At 60.3% G+C, this 12,115-nt stretch overlaps 3 non-coding genes across 3 annotated transcripts; all 3 read left to right on the top strand.

Moving 5' to 3' along the window:
- Positions 1–1,475: 1,475 nt before the first annotated feature.
- Positions 1,476–1,594, top strand: LOC146580947 (5S ribosomal RNA). The gene has a single exon (XR_014892028.1). It is a non-coding gene; the product is annotated as a 5S ribosomal RNA (ribosomal RNA).
- A 3,037-nt stretch (positions 1,595–4,631) lies between these two features.
- LOC146580948 (5S ribosomal RNA) lies at positions 4,632–4,750 on the top strand. The gene has a single exon (XR_014892053.1). It is a non-coding gene; the product is annotated as a 5S ribosomal RNA (ribosomal RNA).
- A 6,807-nt stretch (positions 4,751–11,557) lies between these two features.
- Positions 11,558–11,676, top strand: LOC146580949 (5S ribosomal RNA). Its single transcript, XR_014891911.1, has one exon. It is a non-coding gene; the product is annotated as a 5S ribosomal RNA (ribosomal RNA).
- Positions 11,677–12,115: the final 439 nt, after the last annotated feature.

The raw sequence follows: 12,115 nt of genomic DNA on the forward strand, positions 1-12,115 counted from the left end.
ACCTACACCACACCAGGGCCCTTTTGCTGCTGGCTGAGGCCACTTACACCACAACAGTGCCTGTGGCTTCTGGCTGAGGCCACTTACACCACACCAGGGCCTGTGGCTGCTGGCTGAGGCCACTTACACCACACCAGGGCCTGTGGCTCTTGCTCAGGCCACTCACATCACACCAGGCCCTGCGCTTCTGGCCGAGGCCATCTTCACCAAACCAGGCCCTGTGGTTCTTGCTCAGGCCACTTACACCACACCAGGGCCTTATTTGCTATTGAGGCCACTTACACCACACCAGGGCCTGTGGCACTTGCTCAGGCCACTTACACCACACCAGGGCCTGTGGCACTTGCTCAGGCCACTTACACCACACCAGGGCCTGTGGCTGCTGGCTGAGGCCACTTACACCACAACAGGGCCTGTGGCTCTTGCTCAGGCCACTTACACCACACCAGGGCCTGTGGCTGCTGGCTGAGGCCACTTACACCACACCAGGGCCTGTGGCTGCTGGCTGAGGCCACCTATACCACACCAGGGCCTGTGGCTGCTGGCTGAGGCCACCTACACCACACCAGGGCCTGTGGCTGCTGGCTGAGGCCACTTACACCACACCAGTGCCTGTGGCTTCTGGCTGAGGCGACTTACACCACACCAGGGCCTGTGGCTGCTGGCTGAGGCCACTTACACCACACCAAGGCCTGTGGCTGCTGGCTGAGGCGACTTACACCACACCAGGGCCCTTTTGCTGCTGGCTGAGGCCACTTACACCACACCAGTGCCTGTGGCTTCTGGCTGAGGCGACTTACACCACACCAGGGCCTGTGGCTGCTGGCTGAGGCCACTTACACCACACCAGGGCCTGTGGCTTCTGGCTTAGGCCACCTACACCACACCAGGGCCTTAGTTGCTATTGAGGCCAATTACACCACACCATGGTCTGTGGCTCTTGCTCAGGCCACTTACACCACACCAGGGCCTGTGGCACTGGCTGAGGCCACTTACACCACACCAGGGCCTGTGGCTGCTGGCTGAGGCCACTTACACCACACAAGGGCTTGTGGCTGCTGGCTGAGGCCACCTACACCACATCAGGGCCTGTGGGTTCTGGCTGTGGCGACTTACACCAAACCAGGGCCTGTGGCTGCTGGCTGAGGCCACTTACACCACACCAGGGCCTGTGGCTCTTGCTCAGGCCACTCACATCACACCAGGCCCTGCGCTTCTGGCCGAGGCCATCTTCACCAAACCAGGCCCTGTGCTGCTAGCTGTGGCCATGTACAACACACCAGGCCCTGTGCTGGTTCCTGAGGCCATCTTCAACAATCCAGGGCCTGTGCTGTTGGATAAATGCTAAACTGAGCCTTTGGGTTAGGGTATTATGCAAACATGAAGGTAGGGTTATAGGATTGTCTTCGTAACTTCAGGTACTTGCCACCTAATCACCTGAATCCATAAATTGAGACATTGTGCTGGGGCCAGCAGCTTACGGCCATACCACCCTGAGCACGCCCGACCTCGTCTGATCTCGGAAGCTGAGCAGGGCTGGGCTTGGTTAGTACTTGGATGGGAGACTGCCTGGGAATACCTAGTGCTGTAAGCCTTTCATTTTCATGTCATTGAACCGCTTTTGATCCAGAGAAGGGGTGTATTAAAAGACCAAAAGCAGCTGCCCATTAATGAGGGCACATTAACGACATTGCTTTTGGCTGTTTTCCAATGTCTTGTGCTGCTAGCTGATGCCACCTACACCACACCAGGGCCTGAGTGAACGGCTGGGGCCACTTACACCACATAAGGGCCTGTGGCTCTGGCTGAGGCCACTTACACCACACCAGGGCCTGTGGCTGCTGGCTGAGGCCACTTACACCACACCAGGGCCTGTGGCTGCTGGCTGAGGCCACTTACACCAAACCAGGGCCTTAGTTGCTATTGAGGCCAATTACACCACACCATGGTCTGTGGCTCTTGCTCAGGCCACTTACACCACACCAGGGCCTGTGGCACTGGCTGAGGCCACTTACACCACACCAGGGCCTGTGGCTGCTGGCTGAGGCCACTTACACCACACAAGGGCTTGTGGCTGCTGGCTGAGGCCACCTACACCACACCAGGGCCTGTGGCTGCTGGCTGAGGCCACCTACACCACACCCGGGCCTGTGGCTCTTGCTCAGGCCACTTACACCACACCAGGGCCTGTGGCTCTTGCTCAGGCCACTTACACCACACCAGGGCCTGTGGCTCTTGCTCAGGCCACTCATATCACACCAGGCCCTGTGCTTCTGGCTGAGGCCACTTAGACCACACCAGGGCCTGTGGCTGCTGGCTGAGGCCACTTACACCACACCAGGGCCTGTGGCTGCTGGCTGAGGCCATCTACACCACACCAGGGCCTGTGGCTGCTGGCTGAGGCGACTTACACCACACCAGGGCCCTTTTGCTGCTGGCTGAGGCCACTTACACCACACCAGTGCCTGTGGCTTCTGGCTGAGGCGACTTACACCACACAAGGGCCTGAGGGACCGGCTGGGGCCACTTACACCACATCAGGGCCTGTGGCTCTGGCTGAGGCCACTTTCACCACACCAGGGCCTGTGGCTGCTGGCTGAGGCCACCTACACCACACCAGGGCATTAGTTGCTATTGAGGCCAATTACACCACACCAGGGTCTGTGGCTCTTGCTCAGGCCACTTACACCACACCAGGGCCTGTGGCTCTTGCTCAGGCCACTTACACCACACCAGGGCCTGTGGCTGCTGGCTGAGGCCACCTACACCACACCAGGGCATTAGTTGCTATTGAGGCCAATTACACCACACCAGGGTCTGTGGCTCTTGCTCAGGCCACTTACACCACACCAGGGCCTGTGGCTCTTGCTCAGGCCACTTACACCACACCAGGGCCTGTGGCTGCTGGCTGAGGCCACCTACACCACACCAGGGCCTGTGGCTGCTGGCTGAGGCGACTTACACCACACCAGGGCCCTTTTGCTGCTGGCTGAGGCCACTTACACCACACCAGTGCCTGTGGCTTCTGTCTGAGGCGACTTACACCACACCAGGGCCTGTGGCTGCTGGCTGAGGCCAATTACACCACACCAGGGTCTGTGGCTCTTGCTCAGGCCACTTACACCACACCAGGGCCTGTGGCACTGGCTGAGGCCACTTACACCACACCAGGGCCTGTGGCTGCTGGCTGAGGCCACTTACACCACACCAGGGCCTGTGGCTGCTGGCTGAGGCCACTTACACCACACCAGGGCCTGTGGCTGCTGGCTGAGGCCACCTACACCACACCAGGGCCTGTGGCTGCTGGCTGAGGCCACTTACACCACACCAGGGCCCTTTTGCTGCTGGCTGAGGCCACTTACACCACACCAGTGCCTGTGGCTTCTGGCTGAGGCGACTTACACCACACCAGGGCCTGTGGCTGCTGGCTGATGCCACCTACACCACACCAGGGCCTGAGGGACCGGCTGGGGCCACTTACACCACATCAGGGCCTGTGGCTGCTGGCTGAGGCCAGTTACACCACACCAGAGCCTGTGGCTGCTGGCTGAAGCCACTTACACCACACCAGGGCCTTAGTTGCTATTGAGGCCACTTACACCACACCAGGGCCTGTGGCTGCTGGCTGAGGCCACCTACACCACACCAGGGCCCTTTTGCTGCTGGCTGAGGCCACTTACACCACACCAGTGCCTGTGGCTTCTGGCTGAGGCCACTTACACCACACCAGGGCCTGTGGCTGCTGGCTGAGGCCACTTACACCACACCAGGGCCTGTGGCTCTTGCTCAGGCCACTCACATCACACCAGGCCCTGCGCTTCTGGCCGAGGCCATCTTCACCAAACCAGGCCCTGTGGTTCTTGCTCAGGCCACTTACACCACACCAGGGCCTTATTTGCTATTGAGGCCACTTACACCACACCAGGGCCTGTGGCACTTGCTCAGGCCACTTACACCACACCAGGGCCTGTGGCACTTGCTCAGGCCACTTACACCACACCAGGGCCTGTGGCTGCTGGCTGAGGCCACTTACACCACACCAGGGCCTGTGGCTCTTGCTCAGGCCACTTACACCACACCAGGGCCTGTGGCTGCTGGCTGAGGCCACTTACACCACACCAGGGCCTGTGGCTGCTGGCTGAGGCCACCTACACCACACCAGGGCCTGTGGCTGCTGGCTGAGGCCACCTACACCACACCAGGGCCTGTGGCTGCTGGCTGAGGCCACTTAAACCACACCAGTGCCTGTGGCTTCTGGCTGAGGCGACTTACACCACACCAGGGCCTGTGGCTGCTGGCTGAGGCCACTTACACCACACCAAGGCCTGTGGCTCTTGCTCAGGCCACTCACATCACACCAGGCCCTGCGCTTCTGGCCGAGGCCATCTTCACCAAACCAGGCCCTGTGCTCCTTGCTGTGGCCATGTACAACACACCAGGCCCTGTGCTGGTTCCTGAGGCCATCTTCAACAATCCAGGGCCTGTGCTGTTGGATAAATGCCAAACTGAGCCTTTGGGTTAGGGTATTATGCAAACATGCAGGTATGGTTATAGCATTGTCTTCGTAACTTCAGGTACTTGCCACCTAATCACTTGAATCCATAAATTGAGACATTGTGCTGGAGCCAGCAGCTTACGGCCATACCACCCTGAGCACGCCCGACCTCGTCTGATCTCGGAAGCTAAGCAGGGCTGGGCTTGGTTAGTACTTGGATGGGAGACTGCCTGGGAATACCTGGTGCTGTAAACCTTTCTTTTTCATGTCATTGAACCGCTTTTGATCCAGAGAAGGGGTGTATTAAAAGACCAAAAGCAGCTGCCCATTAATGAGGGCACATTAACGACACTGCTTTTGGCTCTTTTCCAATGTCTTGTGCTGCTAGCTGATGCAACCTACACCACACAAGGGCCTGAGTGACCGGCTGGGGCCACTTACACCACATCAGGGCCTGTGGCTCTGGCTGAGGCCACTTTCACCACACCAGGGCCTGTGGCTGCTGGCTGAGGCCACCTACACCACACCAGGGCATTAGTTGCTATTGAGGCCAATTACACCACACCAGGGTCTGTGGCTCTTGCTCAGGCCACTTACACCACACCAGGGCCTGTGGCTCTTGCTCAGGCCACTTACACCACACCAGGGCCTGTGGCTGCTGGCTGAGGCCACCTGCACCACACCAGGGCATTAGTTGCTATTGAGGCCAATTACACCACACCAGGGTCTGTGGCTCTTGCTCAGGCCACTTACACCACACCAGGGCCTGTGGCTCTTGCTCAGGCCACTTACACCACACCAGGGCCTGTGGCTGCTGGCTGAGGCCACCTACACCACACCAGGGCCTGTGGCTGCTGGCTGAGGCGACTTACACCACACCAGGGCCCTTTTGCTGCTGGCTGAGGCCACTTACACCACACCAGGGCCTGTGGCTGCTGGCTGAGGCCACCTACACCACACCAGGGCCTGTGGCTGCTGGCTGAGGCGACTTACACCACACCAGGGCCCTTTTGCTGCTGGCTGAGGCCACTTACACCACACCAGTGCCTGTGGCTTCTGGCTGAGGCGACTTACACCACACCAGGGCCTGTGGCTGCTGGCTGATGCCACCTACACCACACCAGGGCCTGAGTGACCGGCTGGGGCCACTTACACCACATCAGGGCCTGTGGCTGCTGGCTGAGGCCAGTTACACCACACCAGAGCCTGTGGCTGCTGGCTGAAGCCACTTACACCACACCAGGGCCTTAGTTGCTATTGAGGCCACTTACACCACACCAGGGCCTGTGGCTGCTGGCTGAGGCCACCTACACCACACCAGGGCCCTTTTGCTGCTGGCTGAGGCCACTTACACCACACCAGTGCCTGTGGCTTCTGGCTGAGGCCACTTACACCACACCAGGGCCTGTGGCTGCTGGCTGAGGCCACTTACACCACACCAGGGCCTGTGGCTCTTGCTCAGGCCACTCACATCACACCAGGCCCTGCGCTTCTGGCCGAGGCCATCTTCACCAAACCAGGCCCTGTGGTTCTTGCTCAGGCCACTTACACCACACCAGGGCCTTATTTGCTATTGAGGCCACTTACACCACACCAGGGCCTGTGGCACTTGCTCAGGCCACTTACACCACACCAGGGCCTGTGGCACTTGCTCAGGCCACTTACACCACACCAGGGCCTGTGGCTGCTGGCTGAGGCCACTTACACCACAACAGGGCCTGTGGCTCTTGCTCAGGCCACTTACACCACACCAGGGCCTGTGGCTGCTGGCTGAGGCCACTTACACCACACCAGGGCCTGTGGCTGCTGGCTGAGGCCACCTACACCACACCAGGGCCTGTGGCTGCTGGCTGAGGCCACCTACACCACACCAGGGCCTGTGGCTGCTGGCTGAGGCCACTTACACCACACCAGTGCCTGTGGCTTCTGGCTGAGGCGACTTACACCACACCAGGGCCTGTGGCTGCTGGCTGAGGCCACTTACACCACACCAAGGCCTGTGGCTGCTGGCTGAGGCCACTTACACCACACCAGGGCCCTTTTGCTGCTGGCTGAGGCCACTTACACCACACCAGTGCCTGTGGCTTCTGGCTGAGGCCACTTACACCACACCAGGGCCTGTGGCTGCTGGCTGAGGCCACTTACACCACACCAGGGCCTGTGGCTTCTGGCTTAGGCCACCTACACCACACCAGGGCCTTAGTTGCTATTGAGGCCAATTACACCACACCATGGTCTGTGGCTCTTGCTCAGGCCACTTACACCACACCAGGGCCTGTGGCACTGGCTGAGGCCACTTACACCACACCAGGGCCTGTGGCTGCTGGCTGAGGCCACTTACACCACACAAGGGCTTGTGGCTGCTGGCTGAGGCCACCTACACCACACCAGGGCCTGTGGCTGCTGGCTGAGGCGACTTACACCACACCAGGGCCCTTTTGCTGCTGGCTGAGGCCACTTACACCACACCAGTGCCTGTGGCTTCTGGCTGAGGCGACTTACACCACACAAGGGCCTGAGGGACCGGCTGGGGCCACTTACACCACATCAGGGCCTGTGGCTCTGGCTGAGGCCACTTTCACCACACCAGGGCCTGTGGCTGCTGGCTGAGGCCACCTACACCACACCAGGGCATTAGTTGCTATTGAGGCCAATTACACCACACCAGGGTCTGTGGCTCTTGCTCAGGCCACTTACACCACACCAGGGCCTGTGGCTCTTGCTCAGGCCACTTACACCACACCAGGGCCTGTGGCTGCTGGCTGAGGCCACCTACACCACACCAGGGCATTAGTTGCTATTGAGGCCAATTACACCACACCAGGGTCTGTGGCTCTTGCTCAGGCCACTTACACCACACCAGGGCCTGTGGCTCTTGCTCAGGCCACTTACACCACACCAGGGCCTGTGGCTGCTGGCTGAGGCCACCTACACCACACCAGGGCCTGTGGCTGCTGGCTGAGGCGACTTACACCACACCAGGGCCCTTTTGCTGCTGGCTGAGGCCACTTACACCACACCAGTGCCTGTGGCTTCTGTCTGAGGCGACTTACACCACACCAGGGCCTGTGGCTGCTGGCTGAGGCCAATTACACCACACCAGGGTCTGTGGCTCTTGCTCAGGCCACTTACACCACACCAGGGCCTGTGGCACTGGCTGAGGCCACTTACACCACACCAGGGCCTGTGGCTGCTGGCTGAGGCCACTTACACCACACCAGGGCCTGTGGCTGCTGGCTGAGGCCACTTACACCACACCAGGGCCTGTGGCTGCTGGCTGAGGCCACCTACACCACACCAGGGCCTGTGGCTGCTGGCTGAGGCCACTTACACCACACCAGGGCCCTTTTGCTGCTGGCTGAGGCCACTTACACCACACCAGTGCCTGTGGCTTCTGGCTGAGGCGACTTACACCACACCAGGGCCTGTGGCTGCTGGCTGATGCCACCTACACCACACCAGGGCCTGAGGGACCGGCTGGGGCCACTTACACCACATCAGGGCCTGTGGCTGCTGGCTGAGGCCAGTTACACCACACCAGAGCCTGTGGCTGCTGGCTGAAGCCACTTACACCACACCAGGGCCTTAGTTGCTATTGAGGCCACTTACACCACACCAGGGCCTGTGGCTGCTGGCTGAGGCCACCTACACCACACCAGGGCCCTTTTGCTGCTGGCTGAGGCCACTTACACCACACCAGTGCCTGTGGCTTCTGGCTGAGGCCACTTACACCACACCAGGGCCTGTGGCTGCTGGCTGAGGCCACTTACACCACACCAGGGCCTGTGGCTCTTGCTCAGGCCACTCACATCACACCAGGCCCTGCGCTTCTGGCCGAGGCCATCTTCACCAAACCAGGCCCTGTGGTTCTTGCTCAGGCCACTTACACCACACCAGGGCCTTATTTGCTATTGAGGCCACTTACACCACACCAGGGCCTGTGGCACTTGCTCAGGCCACTTACACCACACCAGGGCCTGTGGCACTTGCTCAGGCCACTTACACCACACCAGGGCCTGTGGCTGCTGGCTGAGGCCACTTACACCACACCAGGGCCTGTGGCTCTTGCTCAGGCCACTTACACCACACCAGGGCCTGTGGCTGCTGGCTGAGGCCACTTACACCACACCAGGGCCTGTGGCTGCTGGCTGAGGCCACCTACACCACACCAGGGCCTGTGGCTGCTGGCTGAGGCCACTTACACCACACCAGGGCCTGTGGCTGCTGGCTGCTGGCTGAGGCCACTTACACCACACCAGGGCCTGTGGCTGCTGGCTGAGGCGACTTACACCACACCAGGGCCCTTTTGCTGCTGGCTGAGGCCACTTACACCACACCAGTGCCTGTGGCTTCTGGCTGAGGCGACTTACACCACACCAGGGCCTGTGGCTGCTGGCTGATGCCACCTACACCACACCAGGGCCTGAGTGACCGGCTGGGGCCACTTACACCACATCAGGGCCTGTGGCTGCTGGCTGAGGCCAGTTACACCACACCAGAGCCTGTGGCTGCTGGCTGAAGCCACTTACACCACACCAGGGCCTTAGTTGCTATTGAGGCCACTTACACCACACCAGGGCCTGTGGCTGCTGGCTGAGGCCACCTACACCACACCAGGGCCCTTTTGCTGCTGGCTGAGGCCACTTATACCACACCAGTGCCTGTGGCTTCTGGCTGAGGCCACTTACACCACACCAGGGCCTGTGGCTGCTGGCTGAGGCCACTTACACCACACCAGGGCCTGTGGCTCTTGCTCAGGCCACTCACATCACACCAGGCCCTGCGCTTCTGGCCGAGGCCATCTTCACCAAACCAGGCCCTGTGGTTCTTGCTCAGGCCACTTACACCACACCAGGGCCTTATTTGCTATTGAGGCCACTTACACCACACCAGGGCCTGTGGCACTTGCTCAGGCCACTTACACCACACCAGGGCCTGTGGCACTTGCTCAGGCCACTTACACCACACCAGGGCCTGTGGCTGCTGGCTGAGGCCACCTACACCACACCAGGGCATTAGTTGCTATTGAGGCCAATTACACCACACCAGGGTCTGTGGCTCTTGCTCAGGCCACTTACACCACACCAGGGCCTGTGGCTCTTGCTCAGGCCACTTACACCACACCAGGGCCTGTGGCTGCTGGCTGAGGCCACCTACACCACACCAGGGCCTGTGGCTGCTGGCTGAGGCGACTTACACCACACCAGGGCCCTTTTGCTGCTGGCTGAGGCCACTTACACCACACCAGGGCCTGTGGCTGCTGGCTGAGGCCACCTACACCACACCAGGGCCTGTGGCTGCTGGCTGAGGCGACTTACACCACACCAGGGCCCTTTTGCTGCTGGCTGAGGCCACTTACACCACACCAGTGCCTGTGGCTTCTGGCTGAGGCGACTTACACCACACCAGGGCCTGTGGCTGCTGGCTGATGCCACCTACACCACACCAGGGCCTGAGTGACCGGCTGGGGCCACTTACACCACATCAGGGCCTGTGGCTGCTGGCTGAGGCCAGTTACACCACACCAGAGCCTGTGGCTGCTGGCTGAAGCCACTTACACCACACCAGGGCCTTAGTTGCTATTGAGGCCACTTACACAACACCAGGGCCTGTGGCTGCTGGCTGAGGCCACCTACACCACACCAGGGCCCTTTTGCTGCTGGCTGAGGCCACTTATACCACACCAGTGCCTGTGGCTTCTGGCTGAGGCCACTTACACCACACCAGGGCCTGTGGCTGCTGGCTGAGGCCACTTACACCACACCAGGGCCTGTGGCTCTTGCTCAGGCCACTCACATCACACCAGGCCCTGCGCTTCTGGCCGAGGCCATCTTCACCAAACCAGGCCCTGTGGTTCTTGCTCAGGCCACTTACACCACACCAGGGCCTTATTTGCTATTGAGGCCACTTACACCACACCAGGGCCTGTGGCACTTGCTCAGGCCACTTACACCACACCAGGGCCTGTGGCACTTGCTCAGGCCACTTACACCACACCAGGGCCTGTGGCTGCTGGCTGAGGCCACTTACACCACAACAGGGCCTGTGGCTCTTGCTCAGGCCACTTACACCACACCAGGGCCTGTGGCTGCTGGCTGAGGCCACTTACACCACACCAGGGCCTGTGGCTGCTGGCTGAGGCCACCTACACCACACCAGGGCCTGTGGCTGCTGGCTGAGGCCACCTACACCACACCAGGGCCTGTGGCTGCTGGCTGAGGCCACTTACACCACACCAGTGCCTGTGGCTTCTGGCTGAGGCGACTTACACCACACCAGGGCCTGTGGCTGCTGGCTGAGGCCACTTACACCACACCAAGGCCTGTGGCTGCTGGCTGAGGCCACTTACACCACACCAGGGCCTGTGGCTGCTGGCTGAGGCCACTTACACCACACCAGGGCCTGTGGCTTCTGGCTTAGGCCACCTACACCACACCAGGGCCTTAGTTGCTATTGAGGCCAATTACACCACACCATGGTCTGTGGCTCTTGCTCAGGCCACTTACACCACACCAGGGTCTGTGGCACTGGCTGAGGCCACTTACACCACACCAGGGCCTGTGGCTGCTGGCTGAGGCCACTTACACCACACAAGGGCTTGTGGCTGCTGGCTGAGGCCACCTACACCACACCAGGGCCTGTGGCTGCTGGCTGAGGCCACCTACACCACACCAGGGCCTGTGGCTCTTGCTCAGGCCACTTACACCACACCAGGGCCTGTGGCTCTTGCTCAGGCCACTTACACCACACCAGGGCCTGTGGCTCTTGCTCAGGCCACTCATATCACACCAGGCCCTGTGCTTCTGGCTGAGGCCATCTTCACCAAACCAGGCCCTGTGCTGCTTGCTGTGGCCATGTACAACACACCAGGCCCTGTGCTGTTTCCTGAGGCCATCTTCAACAATCCAGGGCCTGTGCTGTTGGATAAATGCCAAACTGAGCCTTTGGGTTAGGCTATTATGCAAACATGCAGGTATGGTTATAGGATTGTCTTCGTAACTTCAGGTACTTGCCACCTAATCACTTGAATCCATAAATTGAGACATTGTGCTGGGCCCAGCAGCTTACGGCCATACCACCCTGAGCACGCCCGACCTCGTCTGATCTCGGAAGCTAAGCAGGGCTGGGCTTGGTTAGTACTTGGATGGGAGACTACCTGGGAATACCTGGTGCTGTAAGCCTTTAATTTTCATGTCATTGAACCGCTTTTGATCCAGAGAAGGGGTGTATTAAAAGACCAAAAGCAGCTGCCCATTAATAAGGGCACATTAATCACATTGCTTTTGGCTCTTTTCCAATGTCTTGTGCTGCTAGCTGATGCCACCTACACCACACCAGGGCCTGAGTGACCGGCTGGGGCCACTTACACCACATCAGGGGCTGTGGCTCTGGCTGAGGCCAGTTACACCACACCAGGGCCTGTGGGTTCTGGCTGTGGCGACTTACACCACACCAGGGCCTGTGGCTCTTGCTCAGGCCACTCACATCACACCAGGCCCTGCGCTTCTGGCCGAGGCCATCTTCACCAAACCAGGCCCTGTGCTGCTAGCTGTGGCCATGTACAACACACCAGGCCCTGTGCTGGTTCCTGAGGCCATCTTCAACAATCCAGGGCCTGTG

This window comes from Mchenga conophoros, linkage group LG3, assembly GCF_057382185.1.
Source record: "Mchenga conophoros isolate Kocher_MC1m ecotype Shallow Benthic linkage group LG3, M_conophoros_male_GT1.1, whole genome shotgun sequence".
NCBI lineage: Eukaryota > Metazoa > Chordata > Actinopteri > Cichliformes > Cichlidae > Mchenga > Mchenga conophoros.